Consider the following 15625-nt stretch of genomic DNA (forward strand, 5'->3'; position numbering starts at 1 on the left):
TCATTATTTGGGTTTAAATTCCATTGACTTTTCTGGTGGGAGTCTTTTCCGTAGTCTGCTTTTGCATCTTACTTTTAAGCTTGTATTTTTAATGTCCCTTAAGGTTAGCAGGTGAATTAGCAAGTTATAAACAGAGTGAGAAATGGGGAGAGAATCCAGAGTCTAATTTAGCTCTTGCCTACCAGGTAGTGAAATATCTAACAGCTGGTTCCCCCCCCCCCCAGTTCTGTTTGAAGATTCCATTCAAGTGATTCAGAAACTGCAAACTTGTTAAAGGTGAGAGGAACATTTTTGTGTTCCTTACAGATTTTTTTGTAAAACATATTCTTCTATCTTTGGCTGCTTAGCAGAAAAAAGGGATCCCAGACTGATGCCAGGATGCTTCTTTTTCTCATGTTGTTCAAATCCATTCAGAATCTTTGCTTTCACCAATTTTACCTCACTTGAACAACTATATTTAAAAATAGCTGGTACACCAAATAATAGTCTATAATAAAGTTCCTGAAACCTAGCATACTTATTTATAACCAAGAACGAGCTAAATGAGAAACAAAAGCAGCTAAAATGCACTTTCATAAAGTAACCTAACACTGAAAGGGGAGGAACTGGGGAAAATAAGGGTTGCTGAGCTAAGGCCTTGGCTTCTCCGAGATTACATTACAGGCGCTTTTCTCCCCCGGATATGTAAGAACGGCAACATTATTTTGTACTGCTTTTGTTTTAGAATGGAGAAGGCGTGACGTGGAGAACTGGTATGCCACCATCTGTATCCCCGCAAGCATTCCTGTTTTCCACCTCCTAACAATGGCTCTGGAGGAAGAAAAAAACAGGCAGAGACCACGTCACTGCAACCTCGCCCCTCGGCGGGCAAAGTGCCCCTCTTGCCCCAGGCCGAGCGCGAGCGCCTTTTAGGCTGAAGGGGCAACCGGGTGACACTGAAGAAAGCCAGGCGGCAGAGACACGTGGTGGGCGCTTCCGCCTCGAGCCGTTCGGAGAGCCTCGCGCACGAGGAAAATCTGAGACTTCGCCCAGGGTCGAGCCGCTCCGCTACTTCCTCGTGCCCGCAAAGTTTTCGTCGGTTCCGCCCCCCTCGGCGGTCTCGCCTCTCCTCGCTTCGGCGGTGCTTCGGAAGGCGAGAGGCAGGAATGCAACGGCAGGTTCATCCTGGCTTCGGATATACTGCGCTCGGCATGGTTCTTCGGCCGAGCCAACGAGGCTGAGACGAGAGAACAGGAGTCGGAGCCCTGTAAGTTTGTCTGCCTTAAGTTTCCCCAGTCCCCCCTCCCCCCCCGTCGTTTCGGTAGTTATTCCTTTACTTTCCATTGGTCAGCGTGGTTCTTCCCACCTGGCGTCCCGCGATGGTTTTGGGAAATGGGCGTCTTTTAACACAACCAGATGGAGGTTTGGCAGCCGATGGGAACTCTGATCCGGCAGCAAGCAGTCATCAAGCAAGAAGATTCATCTTTCTCCGTTCCCACTGTTTTTGAACGGGTGGTAGTGAGTGTGCTGCCTAGAGTAGAATTTTTAAATATTGCAATTTAAAAAAACGAAATGGGAAGAATGCTTTATTCTGTTAAGCTGTCCCTTAGGAGCTGCTTTAAAGGAGACTTTCTGATTCTAGGACCGCAAGAATCTAACTAGCTAGTATGGCTGTATTGACAGGAAGCAATAATAGCTGTTGCTCAACACATCTGGGACAATAAAAACCCACTGAAAAAGTCTGCACTGCTGTGCTAACTTGTCATGGGGATACATCTGTAATAAAGTTCTGTACTCATTACTCTAAAACAGGTTTAAAAGTTCTGAATGTTATGTAGGGAGCTAGATGTAGAAGACTCCTAGATACTTAATGGAAAAGTACTCCTTTTTAAGGTAATTTCCCCCCTATTTTTGCAGGTGTTAATATAGACGCTTTTTATGAAATGTAGAAACAATTGTTGTTGTTGTATCACTTTTTAAAACATTTCCTTAAGGAATGTTGCTTTTCTGGAAGAGGCTATGCCAATCGAATTATGATCCAATAACTGAGTTCACACAATAGAAGTGGTACCCATGATTAACTTGATCATGACATAATCAATTAACCAAGTTTGCATAAACCATTTGTGCTGGTTCCCATAATCTTCTTGTCTATTTGTGTAGTGTGTTCAAATGTTAATGTCTCATGGGAATGATTGTGAGAAGAATAGCTTTTAGCAGGTAATATGTTCCACTCCACTTCCATTCAGAGGATGGAAAGCAATGGGCAGATGAGTCAAGAAAGGGCAGGTTTAAGGTTTAAGGGTTGCTAAGGACTTGTAAAGAGCTGAATCCCACAAACTGGCTATGATATTCTTTTTGAAGAGAACAAAAGAAAGTAGTAGAGGAGACGGGGGACAAATAAGACATAATATTGAAGAAAGGAGCACAGTGACAAGGCAAGTTAGTCCTGAGAGGGAAAGGGCTAAAACATATTGACTGGGGAATTCTGGAAACTGAGGTCCACACATTTTAAAATTGCTAGAGATGAGAAACACTGCTCTGGTGTATCCTTATTCTATAGGATCCTTATTCTATAGGATACACCAGAGCAGTGTTTCTCATCTCTAGCAATTTTAAAATGTGTGGACCTCAGTGGACCTTATGCTAGCCATGCCCACGCCTAGTTTAGCAAAGGGAAAAAAGTCCCAATACATCACATGATGCCACTGTGATGACACAAGTTTGACACCCCTGCTATAGAATGTATCCTTCACTATGTGGGTTTACATCAAAACAGACATTGGGTTAAAATTAAGCACATTTGGCTTGAAATGAGGGGCTTAAAAAGTTATATAGAGTGAAAGACAAAATTTGGTTTCTATTTTTAAGATGGGATTATCTTTCTTTTTCTAACTAGGCAGTTCTCTGCAATCTATCTGCAATAATCCAACTAACAGAATATGCACAGCGATAATCAGATATTATGTCTACCTGTTCTTTATTTCATTATGGTGATGCATGAAATATTTTGTAAGGTAACTCTGCCTGGTCTGCTCATATACAGCAGTGTTTTACCAGTTTTTATTCTTTTTTGTTTTTAGGGAGTTAAGATTTTTATTTCCCTGGAAAAGGGGAGGGAGAGAGATGTTTGGATAAGCTATCCATAATTCCCATGTGAGACTAGAAATACTAAAGAAGCACCAGGGGTGTCATAGGAGGGAATATTCAACAATATTAAAACATAGAAGCAGGTGGGCTGATCAAAGTCCCACTACTTCTTTTTATCTATGCAATGCATGTTAAAAGGGCTGGAGCTTTGATAACACAGTTGTGTCTGTCATTTTGAACTTTTGAGTCCCTTTGAAGACATCCCTGAGCAATGTTTGCCAATGAGTTCTTCAGTCTGTCCATCCCCCCAATAGGAGTTTAAGGTAGGAAATGGAGAAAATGCAATTTTCATTGATAAACACATCAGAACTACCTATGAGAAGCTAGCTTTTCAAGGTGCTTTAGAAATGTTTTCAGATTTTAGATTGTTTGAACCTTACAAAATATGGGGAAGAAATGCTACTAAATTTACCCTTTGTGAATACACAGGGATGCACATACACCAAGCTCAGTTCCAAGAATTTTAGAACAGAGGCTAATGTGTATTACATTGGATGTTTTTGCACACTCTCTTAACTAGCCATGCAAAACCTTCTAGAATTTCTAAGCATGTGTCTAAAAATTTGTTTGTTATTTGTGTGCAGATTTTCCACTTAGAAGGGCACATATAAACATTGACTTGGCTTCCACCAAAACATAGTGTAATAAATAACTGTAGAGTTTATGAGCTCTTCTCCTCTACACTCAGTATCCCAGTTCTTTCTATAATTGATGACTGACTCTACCTTTTATTTAAAAGAATTGTCTACATATTTGATATGGTAGTAGTGTAATTACTATTGCATAAACTGACATTGGAATGGAAACAATGCCGACTTCAGTCTATCCTTACTCATGGAAATGCATTGTGAGCTTTGGGCTAATCACTTTTTATCAAATCAGCTCACACTTTTCATGAGGATAAAATGAAAAGCAATTTCTATCAGTACCTGGTGATATGCTCAATTATTAATTAATTATTTTTTGAAAACTAATAATAACTTTCTAGGTAGTGGTTATATATTAAAACAGAATAATGCATCTAAAATACAATAGAATGAAGTTACTAAAAGTACAGTACATAGTAAGTGACATAAACAATAAACCAGCAGCATTTCAAAGGGCAGTAAGAACTATAGTATAATAATAGTCCTTGTAAAAAGCAGATAAGAACTCACAAAAATAAACATTCCTCAAATTATTGTGCTACAAACTAGAAAGAATGTTTAGAATCTTGCTAGAATATACTTTCTTTCAAAGATTTCCTAGTAGAAGATGGTCTAGCTGACTTTTGCTGATCTTAGAAGCTAAACACAGTGAAACCTGGAATAAATGATTGCTTAATATAGGTATTCGGGAAGTTACATAAATAGCCTTGAAGAAGACAATAGCAAAACAAAAAACAAAAAAGTATTGACATTGCCCCCCCAAATTGTATGGATGTCACTAAGAGTTGAGTTCTAATTCAGGATGTCTTGCCAACATTTCTGGATGGAGGTTCTTTATCTTTTCATCAAGATATTCTCCCTTTAGCTCAGTTCATCAAAAGAAAGATGATTTGGATTTTTCTGCCGAAAACTGAGAAATGCAGAATTGAATAAATCTTGTGCCAGTCCTGAGATACTTAGGGTAACTGTGCAACCATATGTCTTGCATTTGGTAAGTTATCAATTTTACTAGCTGTTTAAATGAGCCCTTAGGTTTTAGCATACATTTAGTACCTTGCATAACGAGAGCATCTGGACCCTTGTTCACTATTTGTGAAGAAAGCCAGGCTTTTTGGACATCACTGATTTCACTTTTCCCATCAAGGACAATGTATATGGATAGTCTCAATTAACCAGGTCATGTTTGTCCAAAGGCTCTTTTTCCAAAAGACAACTGCTTGTTTTTGTGTTTTTTTCTTTCAAAACATTTTGCTTCTCATCCAAAAAACTTCTTCAGAAGTGAAACATTTTGAAAGAAAAAATCCAAGCAAGCTCATTTCCTTTTGGAAAGGGAGCCTTTTGGGAAATCCATCAAGGACAGTGTTCCATTTCTGAGACTCTGAATCTCGTCAGCATAGCTGAGTCTCACCTGAGCTTCCTGCTCCTACATACATTTGATGTACTATATCTTTATGGTTACTAAGGTAAGGAAATAAAGAGAAGGTAAATGTCCACATGATTTATGACTGTTTTACACCATATTGGCAAGACAGAATAATATCTTATCAAACGTTATTTCAGTTTTTGTCAGATACTCAAATATTTGCTTGTGTGAAACCTATACTAGTATTTCTGCAGAAGTATTAAGTAGATTACAATGCTGGGAAAAAATCAGACCACCCATATCTTACACAGCTAATTTATTTAGATAAATTAGATCTTTTCTTTTAATATGAAACATGAAATCTGATCCAACAGAATCAGTTGTTACAAGAGGAGGGTTAGTAGTACAATACAAGTTATTAAAAAGCAGATAGAGATGGGTTTTTCATTACTGGAGGCTTTTAAGCAGAAAGTTGATGGTTACCGCTCAAAGATTCTATACCAGGGGTCTGTTTTAATGGCAAAAAGTTGAACTATAGTATAGTTAATCCTCAATTTAGCGACCATTCAAAGTTACAATGGATTCTCTATTATAGTCATAAATCAAGGGCTAACTGTAAATGAAGTTGCTCCAGTTCTATGATTCTGTATGATTAATTCATACAATATGTTAAATCACAATGTGCTTGGTTTATTTTTAGCATATCATATTGTGTGAACTTAGCTCTTATGATAGGTTATGCTTTAGTATATTATCTAACTACATCAAAATGTGATGTATTTTTTTAATTTGTTCATAGGTAAAGGGACTGTGACTTAGTGCAATGTATGCATTCTAACATGGAAGCTATGATTTTGGTTACTCAATGCTTCTTCATTTTCTTATAGTTTCTTGTGTATACTTAAAGACTTAAAGAACATGGATAAAGATTACTGATGGCCGTGTAGTAACAGAGAGCTTTGTGTGCCATAGGAACCACATGTGGCTCTTTAGAAAACGTGGACTAAGGAGTACATTTTGTGGAAGGAAATATCTTCCACAGAGGGGGAACCTTTGATGCATTTTCTAAGTGGGAGGGGACTGTTTCAGTAACCCAATTCCTGCGATCCTGGCAACTGTTTTATTTTTCAACCTGCTGCAGAGGCTTTTGTGAAATGTTATTCTATCATGTGACTGGAGTTTTCCCCTGTTCTTTCTTTAGGAACGCTTCAAAGATGCAGCATTGATCCAGAAGCAGCTACTGATCTGCAGATCTTGCTGAAACTCCTGAATTCTGCATAATGATGTCATTGGGACACTTAAGCAAGGGAGTCAGCCTAGATGAACTTATTGATATCTGTATTGATTCTTTTGGTGAGTTGATTGTATTTAGCCATTTTTACAATTTTTGAGTAGGTTTCTTTTAGCATTTGAGCAATTTACTTTGTAATGTTTCATAATGTGTGACTTTACATTTAATATTATTCTTAATATTAATTTAATTTAATATTATTTAATATTATTCTTATTCGAAAGAGCCAAGGTGGCGCAGTGGTTAAATGCAGCACTGCAGGCTACTGCTAGATCAGCAGGTCAGCGGTTCAAATCTCACCGGCTCAGGGTTGACTCAGCCTTCCATCCTTCCGAGGTGGGTAAAATGAGGACCCAGATTGTTGGGGGCAATATGCTGACTCTCTGTAAACCGCTTAGAGAGGCCTGAAAGGCCTATGAAGCGGTATATAAGTCTACTGCTATATTATTGCTATTACAAGTATGAACCATTGGTTGTTTTAGCAATATTGAGGATGCAAGTGCTGCCTTTGCAAAAATTAACCTGTCCACCAGAAATATCACAGGCACTATTCCATGCAATCAATCTCTGTCCAGCTCTGAATAATAGGCATATAAATAAGTAAAAAATGTAAATGGTATTTTGTAGAACTGAACTAAGTATCAGTTAGATAAGGATTTTTTTTATTTTTCACTTTTAAAACATAACTCACAACTAAATTGACAGCTAATTTGAAGGAAAGTACTTGTTCCACCATAAAAACAATATTTTAGCCTTGTAAAAAGACCATAATTTATAAAACTAAATTGTTAAGCTTTTACTTGCCACATGCATTATTCATGTTTTTACTACTTTATTGACAGAACAACTTTGAATAGAGATAACAGTATACAGCCAATCCAATGTATGCTTTAGAACATGTCCAAGTGGGTTGAATGGGGCTTAGTTCCTGGTTTAGTTGGATTTGTAAATGTTTATAATCTTTTTACCATTTTTATCAGTTTCCTTTAGTTTATAAATTGCTATTTATTTTGTTCATTAAATGCACATACATGCAATAAATTTTTTTAGAAATGCTGGAATTTTTATTTTTGTGAATTTATATTTTATAATATCTATGTAGATTTTTACACTTTCATTTGCTATATCTTTTAGATTGTATTTGTTTGTGTTCAATGTATAACTGAAGCTATATTATTCTAGGTGCAGGTGAATAAGCTGCTTTTTGTTCTTGTTTATTCCTCCAACTACATACAATGCACAACAAGTAAAGATAGCTAATCCATTTGAATTATAGCTCATTCATGTGCATGTAAAATAATACACTTTGATAGCTTTTTTTCCCTTGTGAACAATTTAGAACAGTGAATAGGCTTAGCAGTTAACACCAAACCTTCCTAATTTCAGAGGAAAGCATGCACATAATTTATTTATAACAAATACAGATTAGTTTAGTGGAATTTCCCACTTAGTGGAATTTCTCAAACAAAACATTTGTTTTCTATTGTTTGTTTCTTTATCATATCTAATTCATGTAATGGTTATGTTTTATCCACAGTGCAATAAAGAAGTTAAATCTATACTTACACAATTATCAAAGTAATATATATTATTCCTATTTCTGCTTTAAACAAATTAAATGAACTAAACATAGTATCCCTTTAGTGATGTGTTAAAACAATTGAATTGAAGGGAAACTTTCTATGTATATTATTTACTTATTTGATTTTTTTTTAATGCCACCTTTTATTACTTTATAAATAATTCAAAGAAATGGACATACATAATAATCCTTTCTCCTCACAACAACAATCCTGAAGAAGAGGATTAGCTTGCATTAGACATTTAAAAAGTGGGTTTTGAAATGAAACTCTTATAATTTTATTTACACATACTTGAGTGAAATTGGTTTGGAGAAAGTGCATTGTGTTGAATATGCTGGGACTTCCTAATAGTTCTATACAATGAAGAACTGAGTATAATAAACCAGAGAAGTTTCAAAGAAGTTTCTCAATTAGTTTGGAAAACTATAAGTAATACATTGGTGGCTTGTCTGCTATAATATTTCAAATGCAAAACACTACATGTTCAATTAATAATAGCAGTAGTGAGTGGTTGATAAATTGGGATTGCTGTCAATGAAGCTTTTGCAGTTCAAAAGGTACACAGGTTAAATGCAGTATTATGCAAAAGTGTTTTGTTTTGCTAATTTTAAATTAAACTATGTCATGAAGGATAAATCCTTAAGATTTTAAGCTCACATAATGCAATTTAGTTCAAAATGTGACCACCACAAATTGTTGATTATGTAGGATTGTTGATTATATGATTATGTACTTTTAGAAGAGATGTTTTATAAATTTCTCACTTGGAATTAAAATGAGTTTTAAATCCAATATGCATGCATTTACAGTATATTCCTGAATGGATTTACAAATCTGTATCTGGATGGTTTTTTTTTTATAGAAAGGATCTAAACATAGTTTAGAAATATATGTCAGGAATGGATAATATGTAATCCTTCAGGTGTTAATAAATGATGGGAAACACAATGGAGCAGCACACTGTGTGTGTGGAACATATTTTAGAAATTTCACTTTCATTAAATCATAATTACTATATTAGACGTGCTTGACTCTGCTACTAGGCAATACTTCAGTTGTATAAATATCCATTGTGCTCTTTATAGGAGATCTTACTGCTGCTTCCCATTAATGATGTCTCCTCAGCTAACTACCATTCAGTTGACTGGTCAAACCTCTGCAGACCTATCTGAGAAGTATTTACAACTCAGATTCAAAGTTCTGATGGTTGCCTCCTCTGTGGTCACATGACACCACTTCAGCTGTTTGGCAACAGAGCCGCACTTACAGGTGTTTGCAGTGTCCCATAGTCATGCGACTGTGTTTATGACAGTTTTGTTGAAAACTGTATTTACTTCTGGTTTGTTTGTTTTTTCAAAACTCTGCCCTTAGTGAGCCAATGGTTTGTTTAGCAATTGTGGATTCAGTAAATGACTGCAGTGATTCACTTAACTCTGCCACAAAACAGGTCGCAAATTGGGTCTGTCACATGACTGACCTTTTTTAGAACTGTCAGGAGTTATATACAGTGATGGGCAAGCTCCGTTATTGTCATAATTTGAGAGCTACCTGTTGTGGCCCAGCAGGAGCCATTGGAGCTGCCACCAGACTCCGACAACGAGGGGCCCTATGAGTCGGCTCTGGAGGATGTGGAGGACCCTGGACAGGGTGCCGACTCCGAGCAGGGCGCAGAGAGGCTGATTGGCCACCAGGAGACGCCTGAGCCTTGGACCATTGGGGAGGAGACAAGGGAGTGTGATCCTGACGTCATGCATTGGAGCAGTGGGGAGGAGCCAAGGGAGGCAATGCCGGAGGCAACGTAGAGAGCAGCTATGCAATTACAAAAGATAATTGGACCCAGGTGATTGTAATTAGGCTCCTCTCAAGATTGTATTTAAAGAGACTGGGAGGAGCCTGGTTTTGCGGGATTCAATGTCATTCCTAACGCTGGAGAAGCTGTTATCTGTCGAAGTCTGAGTTGCTGCCAAGGTTCTTATCTGTTTGTTATGCTTGGCTTTCAGCCACCGAGGTTTTGGTTTCTTGCTAATGAAGTGCTGTGAAATTCCAGTTAAGCTTGTCTCGGCATTTGTTGACGGAGGAGGGGGTCAGAACAGCTACCTATACACAAATATACTAAGGGATGAAAAATGAATTGCAAAATGTCTTTTGGTTACTAGTATTAATAACTGTGTTCAATTTTCATGGAGGAAAATGTCTAGTTCTCTTAACTGCACACACATTTTTTTTACAAAGCTATTATTTAAATAGCTCAATCATGATATCCTTTAATAAGATATTCAAATATCCATGGTGAATGAAAGTTTGTGTGGCATTACTTGCTCTAGTGCTTTTTTTTAAGCAAATGGAAAGTTATATAATAACTTGGTAACTGGGGGAAGAGCAAGAGTTTGGCAGAAGATAAATCAATCAATTCTTAATTTTTTAATAAGAATCGGTGCTTTCCAAGGTAACTGGCATTTCTGGGTTAGGTAGAGGAAGAGCTCCATATACAATACGTATCTGCATTGGATATTTACTGTAAACACTTAATAGTCAGAATCTACTTGTCTTATCCTAGTAAGTATTGAACAGCCCTTCTGGTATCATAGGAGACAATTGATTTCATGAATAAGTGTGACTGGCCTACTGGAAGAAGGATATTCCATGTTTTTTTCTTCAAGCATGAAGGGCAGGAATGCTTGGTTTCCATGCTGACTGAAGATTCATATCTATCTTCATATCTAAAGAGTCCCAATATTCTTCTAAATTTCTATTTTGAAGAAAGCAGAGAAAACTTCTCTTGGTTCACAGGCAACATGAAAACACAATAGACTATTAACAAGTTAATGAGAAGATTTGCAGCTTAGTAGCTTTTTTTGAAGGTGTAAGGATACATTGTGTGGAATCTCATTGCAAAAACAGCATTATGAATTGCTTACAAGCATTGCAGATTTTTATAGAAATGGAAACTGCATGAAGCCAAGGGAAACTGAGGCTATATAGCAATAGCAATAGCAATAGCAATAGCAGTAGACTTATATACCGCTTCATAGGCCTTCAGGCCTCTCTAAGCGGTTTACAGAGAGTCAGCATATTGCCCCCAACAATCTGGGTAGCCAAAAGGAAAACAGCTCCAAGTTTTAGATCTTCATTCCTTCCAATAAATATAAGCTTATCTTCCACTGTTACTAATAGACTGTGAATTTAAGATAACTTTCCTATTTTAAAAGTTAAACATTTTGAAGCAGTTTTCTAACCTTTTCAGAGAAATACTGAAGTTAGCTCCTGTGATGTTTTTGGAGGAAGTGGAACAAGGAAGCAGAGTCTCAGAATTCTTATAAGATGATATATGAAACCTTTCTTCCTTCCAGAAAAAGATTTAATGTATGTTTGGTATTTCAAGAACAGATAAGGTCATAAGACCTTTTTAAATAGCGCATGCTGTACTTATCTATTTATATATCAAATTATTAAGCATGAATATTCAGAAATCAAATTAACTGAGGCAAATTACATGTACCTAGTCAACTTCATTGAACTCAATCATATATCTGTGTAATATATAGTTGGATTACAAAATATTTGCAAGTGTGAAAGTCAGTTTCATTTAGTATACAGTATGTTACAGAAATTTAATTCAGTTCATAGAAATTATGGTAAACTGAAACAGTAAGTTATATGACAATATATTTTATGTTTTCTCTATGTGCCTTAAACAATAAAATAAATTCATTTCTATTTTAGTCCTTTTATGTTTTTAAAATGTTAATGTATATTAAAATATTGGACCCTGAACTCTATCTTTAAGGTTCTGTTCTTAGCAAACTGTCCAGTTCTAAGACTTTACTATGTTTAAATGAGATTAATCTTGTGCTTTTAGCTCATTGTACTGTAATTTTGTCAAAAATGACATAAAAGCCTTAATGTTGCTTGGCAACTGAAATGAAGTTAATGAGAAACTAATCATATTATGGGAATACAGAACTTGTTTAGAACTCTTAGAATGCTAATTTAGTTAACAAGAGCTGATTGTTTTTAACTATCATAAAGCAGCTATCAATAATTTAACATTTACCATAGAAACAATTAAATGAAAATTCAGTGTCAATTGTTTTTTTAAAAAGTTCAAAATTAGAGACAGATTCACTGACTGTTAATAAGCTAAAGGAGCATTTATTTAAAATGTATAATATCATATAATATCATGAAACCCGCTGAGTTTAAAATTGTAATTTTAATGTTTGGAAATGTATGACTGAAATCCTATTTTATATATTTAAAGATTGTAAATGTTATTTAGGTTCCTTTTTTACAGAAATATTATTAATCTTTTTTCCCTAAGGACTTCATTAATAATCACGCCAGAAAACAAGGAGTTTGGCAAATTCTAAAAAGATTCAGGAACACATGAATTGCGTAAATTTGCTTTCTAATTGGAAAAATGAGCTTAGGTTTTAATGAAAAGTAAACGTATGGATAATATTCACATATCTTGCAGTTTATTCTTATATCCATTTGTATGTTTATTATTTTTATTTATACATCACTTGGTATAATTTTCTCAAAGGTGCCCTGAATGGCACTCAGTAATTCAAAATACCAGCAGAAGTAAACTAATTCAATATTACCAACAGAGGTGGTATTCAGCCGATTCGAACTGGTTCAGGGGATCCGGTAACGGAAATTTTGAGTAGTTCGGAGAACTGGCAAATACCATCTCTGGTTGGCCCCGACCTCCCACCCCTGGCGTTTCCTTTCCTATATTCCCTTGTTTTTTAGCTCAGCTGATTCGCATTGCAGAATGGATTGCCGCACCTCAGGCTGAGCTAAAATACAGCTCAGCTCACCAGCACTGTCACTGAAGGCAGTCGTTGAGTGCTGTGTGTGCGTGCAAAGCGCTCTCTCAAAGAACCAGTAGGAAAAGATTTGGAATCCCACCACTGGTTACCAATCCAATATTATAACATGTAATAATTTATAGTTTATCTTGTTAACATTTACATGAAGTTGACCCTCAGATTTGAACAAATTTAATGCATCTTTTGTGCAGTAAGGCTCCTGAATAAATAATAATATATCATTCCATGTTTGCTAAATTAAAACTAGTCTCTTTCCTATATAAGTGAAACACTTAATGTTATCCTAGTAAATAGTTTTTCTTGTAAAAGAATGATAATGTAATTTTAATAATTAGCACCTTTAATATTGAATCATTATATCCTCTGCATATCTTCATATGGATGGATCTTTTGTGGTTTCACAAAGTACTTCAAGGGAGTTGACACTCTGTTCTCTGGCTTGTGATTGTGTGTGTATGTGTAGAGTATACCCACACAGGCATGGACACATATATTCTGTCTATCTATACGTAGTAAAAGAAGAAAAGCTGTACCCCATGGTATCTTTAATATGAAATATTCTTTATTGCCTACATTAAGTTGTCAGGAGGAGAGGTTGAGATTTGGAGTGGATGTTGAGAATATTCTTAATGGAATTATGATATTCAAACCTAGTTTTGTTTCTGCCACCTGATATTAGTGATACACTGGAAATGTCAAACTGTTAAGTGGAGGAGTTTTGTAATGAATTGGGCTAAATCAATGTTTTTTAAACTTTTTGCTTTCAGAGCCCCTATCCCACTTTTAAAAATTATGCAGAATCTCAAAAGAGCTTTTATTCATAGGGTTATGTTTATCTATATTTACCATATTTAAAGTTCAAAATTACACATTTGTAGGATATTTATTGAATATGCAAAAATAGTAATATTAAGTCCATTAGATAGTAACATTCATAAAATATATCTCATGAAAAGTCTACATTAAAAAACAAACAAACTAATGATGAGAACAGTGACATTGGTTTGCAATTATCTTCAATATTTGACAAATAATTTTGATTTTGCAGACCCCTGAGGGACTTGGGGACGACCATAGGTCATTGTACCAGTACAAACATTATGACAGATAGTGGCATGATACAGATACAGACTTTATTTGTGTATTGGAATATTTTGCAATCCACATTTTAATTTGTTAAGAAAGTGCCATATAAAACAGAATTTTCCAGAAAATAACCTTGAGAATACAAAGTACTGTTCAGTATTGAAGTTAAATTGGTATGGGCCAGATTACTAGAATGAGAGTTTTTTCTTTACATCAATCTAATAGTCTAATAAATGTCATTTAAAATATATAGTATTGAATCAAATAGTGAAGGATCCTCTAGTGCAGGGGTGTCAAATTCAAGGCCTGCAGGTTAGATCCGACCTATGGGTGCTTAGATCTGGCCTGTGGGGCTGCCCTGCAAACATTGAAGAGCCGGCCTTGAAGAGCCGGCCTAAATACAGTTGTAGTTTCACTTAGGATATCTTATGATGACTTTCATTAATTATACAGATTTTTCTTTGGGGTTTTATTTATACCTCTTCCAAGCTACAGAGTAATTGTGTTGTTTTATTTTTGTGAAATAGATTAAACTAAGAGATGCATTGTCCAATATACCCAGTGACTGATTTGCTATAGAAAGCAAACCTAAGTTCAATACTCTTCATCCAAAGTACAAGAATGTGTTAAACTCCCTTGATTTATTAAGCATACAGTTGAGTTTCTCCAAACAGAGGCTATATTTTATTATTTGATACTAATAGCTGTTTTACTGGAAGAATAACTATCATGTAGTGGTCACATTTATTATATTTTATCCAGTTTTATTGGTATTTCTATTGAAGAAACTTCCAATTTTACTCGAAAGCAAAAATCTATCTTAAGCACTATATAAGTTGCATTTTTATCTGCAAATCAGAGTAATAAGTGGCCATTAATACTTACATGTAAGTCTTGCTTTTAGTGGTAATACTAAAAAAAAAGTATTCCTGTTGATGCATCTTGTAAATAAATGTGTGTCTTTTTTTAGTACTTAGGTGTTTTGTGGGAAAGGAGGTGTTATGTCTTTTATCAAATAATTTTAGAAACTATCTAAATTTTCTTGAAGGGTTTGTTCAATTGAGTGAATAATAACTATGATGACAAATGTTCCCTTTTAAAAAACCATTGTTATTTATTTGATTAGCATATGAATGCTAATCTTTTGAAAATAAATGATTGGGATGAGTATACAAAAGTCAAGGAACAGTTTTTCTGCCTTGTGACCGCCCACAGTTGTATATTGAAAGAGAGTTGTTGCAGTAGAAAATAATATATATAATTCCACAATGAATTGGTTGAATTCTTGGTGCTTTCTGAGCTTGGTTGTTTGTTTATAGATGTTTTGTTACCCAACTATGTAACATCAGTGTCCTCATCAGAGAGTTGTTGATTATTCTTTACTTCTCAACTAATTACATTAATTACATGGATTTCAAAGCATGGCAAAAATATAGTTCCATATTGTCATACAATTTAGATTTTATGAAACAATTTCCCAATAAATATCTTTTTTTTAAAAAACACAATATAATTAGTTTATCTCTAATTCAAAGGGTCCCTGGGAGCCTTGTATTCTTTTCCCACAATATATTCTTGCTCAGTTATTTTGTGTATTCTTGCAAATCTACCTTAGCCAAGAAAAGAAATTGTATGCACACAAACAGACACACACCGATGAGCAAAACAAATGAGAAGAGGGCATATTT

At 35.4% G+C, this 15625-nt stretch overlaps 1 protein-coding gene across 1 annotated transcript in view; it reads left to right on the plus strand.

Moving 5' to 3' along the window:
* Nucleotides 1-1049: 1049 nt before the first annotated feature.
* The window catches only part of RASGRP1 (RAS guanyl releasing protein 1), a 47098-nt gene continuing 32522 nt past the window's right edge, over nucleotides 1050-15625 (plus strand). The window contains exons 1-2 of the mRNA XM_032238172.1: nucleotides 1050-1246; nucleotides 6341-6492. The gene's annotated coding sequence lies outside the window, so the exon portion shown is untranslated. The remainder of the gene's footprint in view (nucleotides 1247-6340; nucleotides 6493-15625) is intronic.

Source organism: Thamnophis elegans, chromosome 1 (genome assembly GCF_009769535.1).
Source record: "Thamnophis elegans isolate rThaEle1 chromosome 1, rThaEle1.pri, whole genome shotgun sequence".
NCBI classification, from domain to species: domain Eukaryota; kingdom Metazoa; phylum Chordata; class Lepidosauria; order Squamata; family Colubridae; genus Thamnophis; species Thamnophis elegans.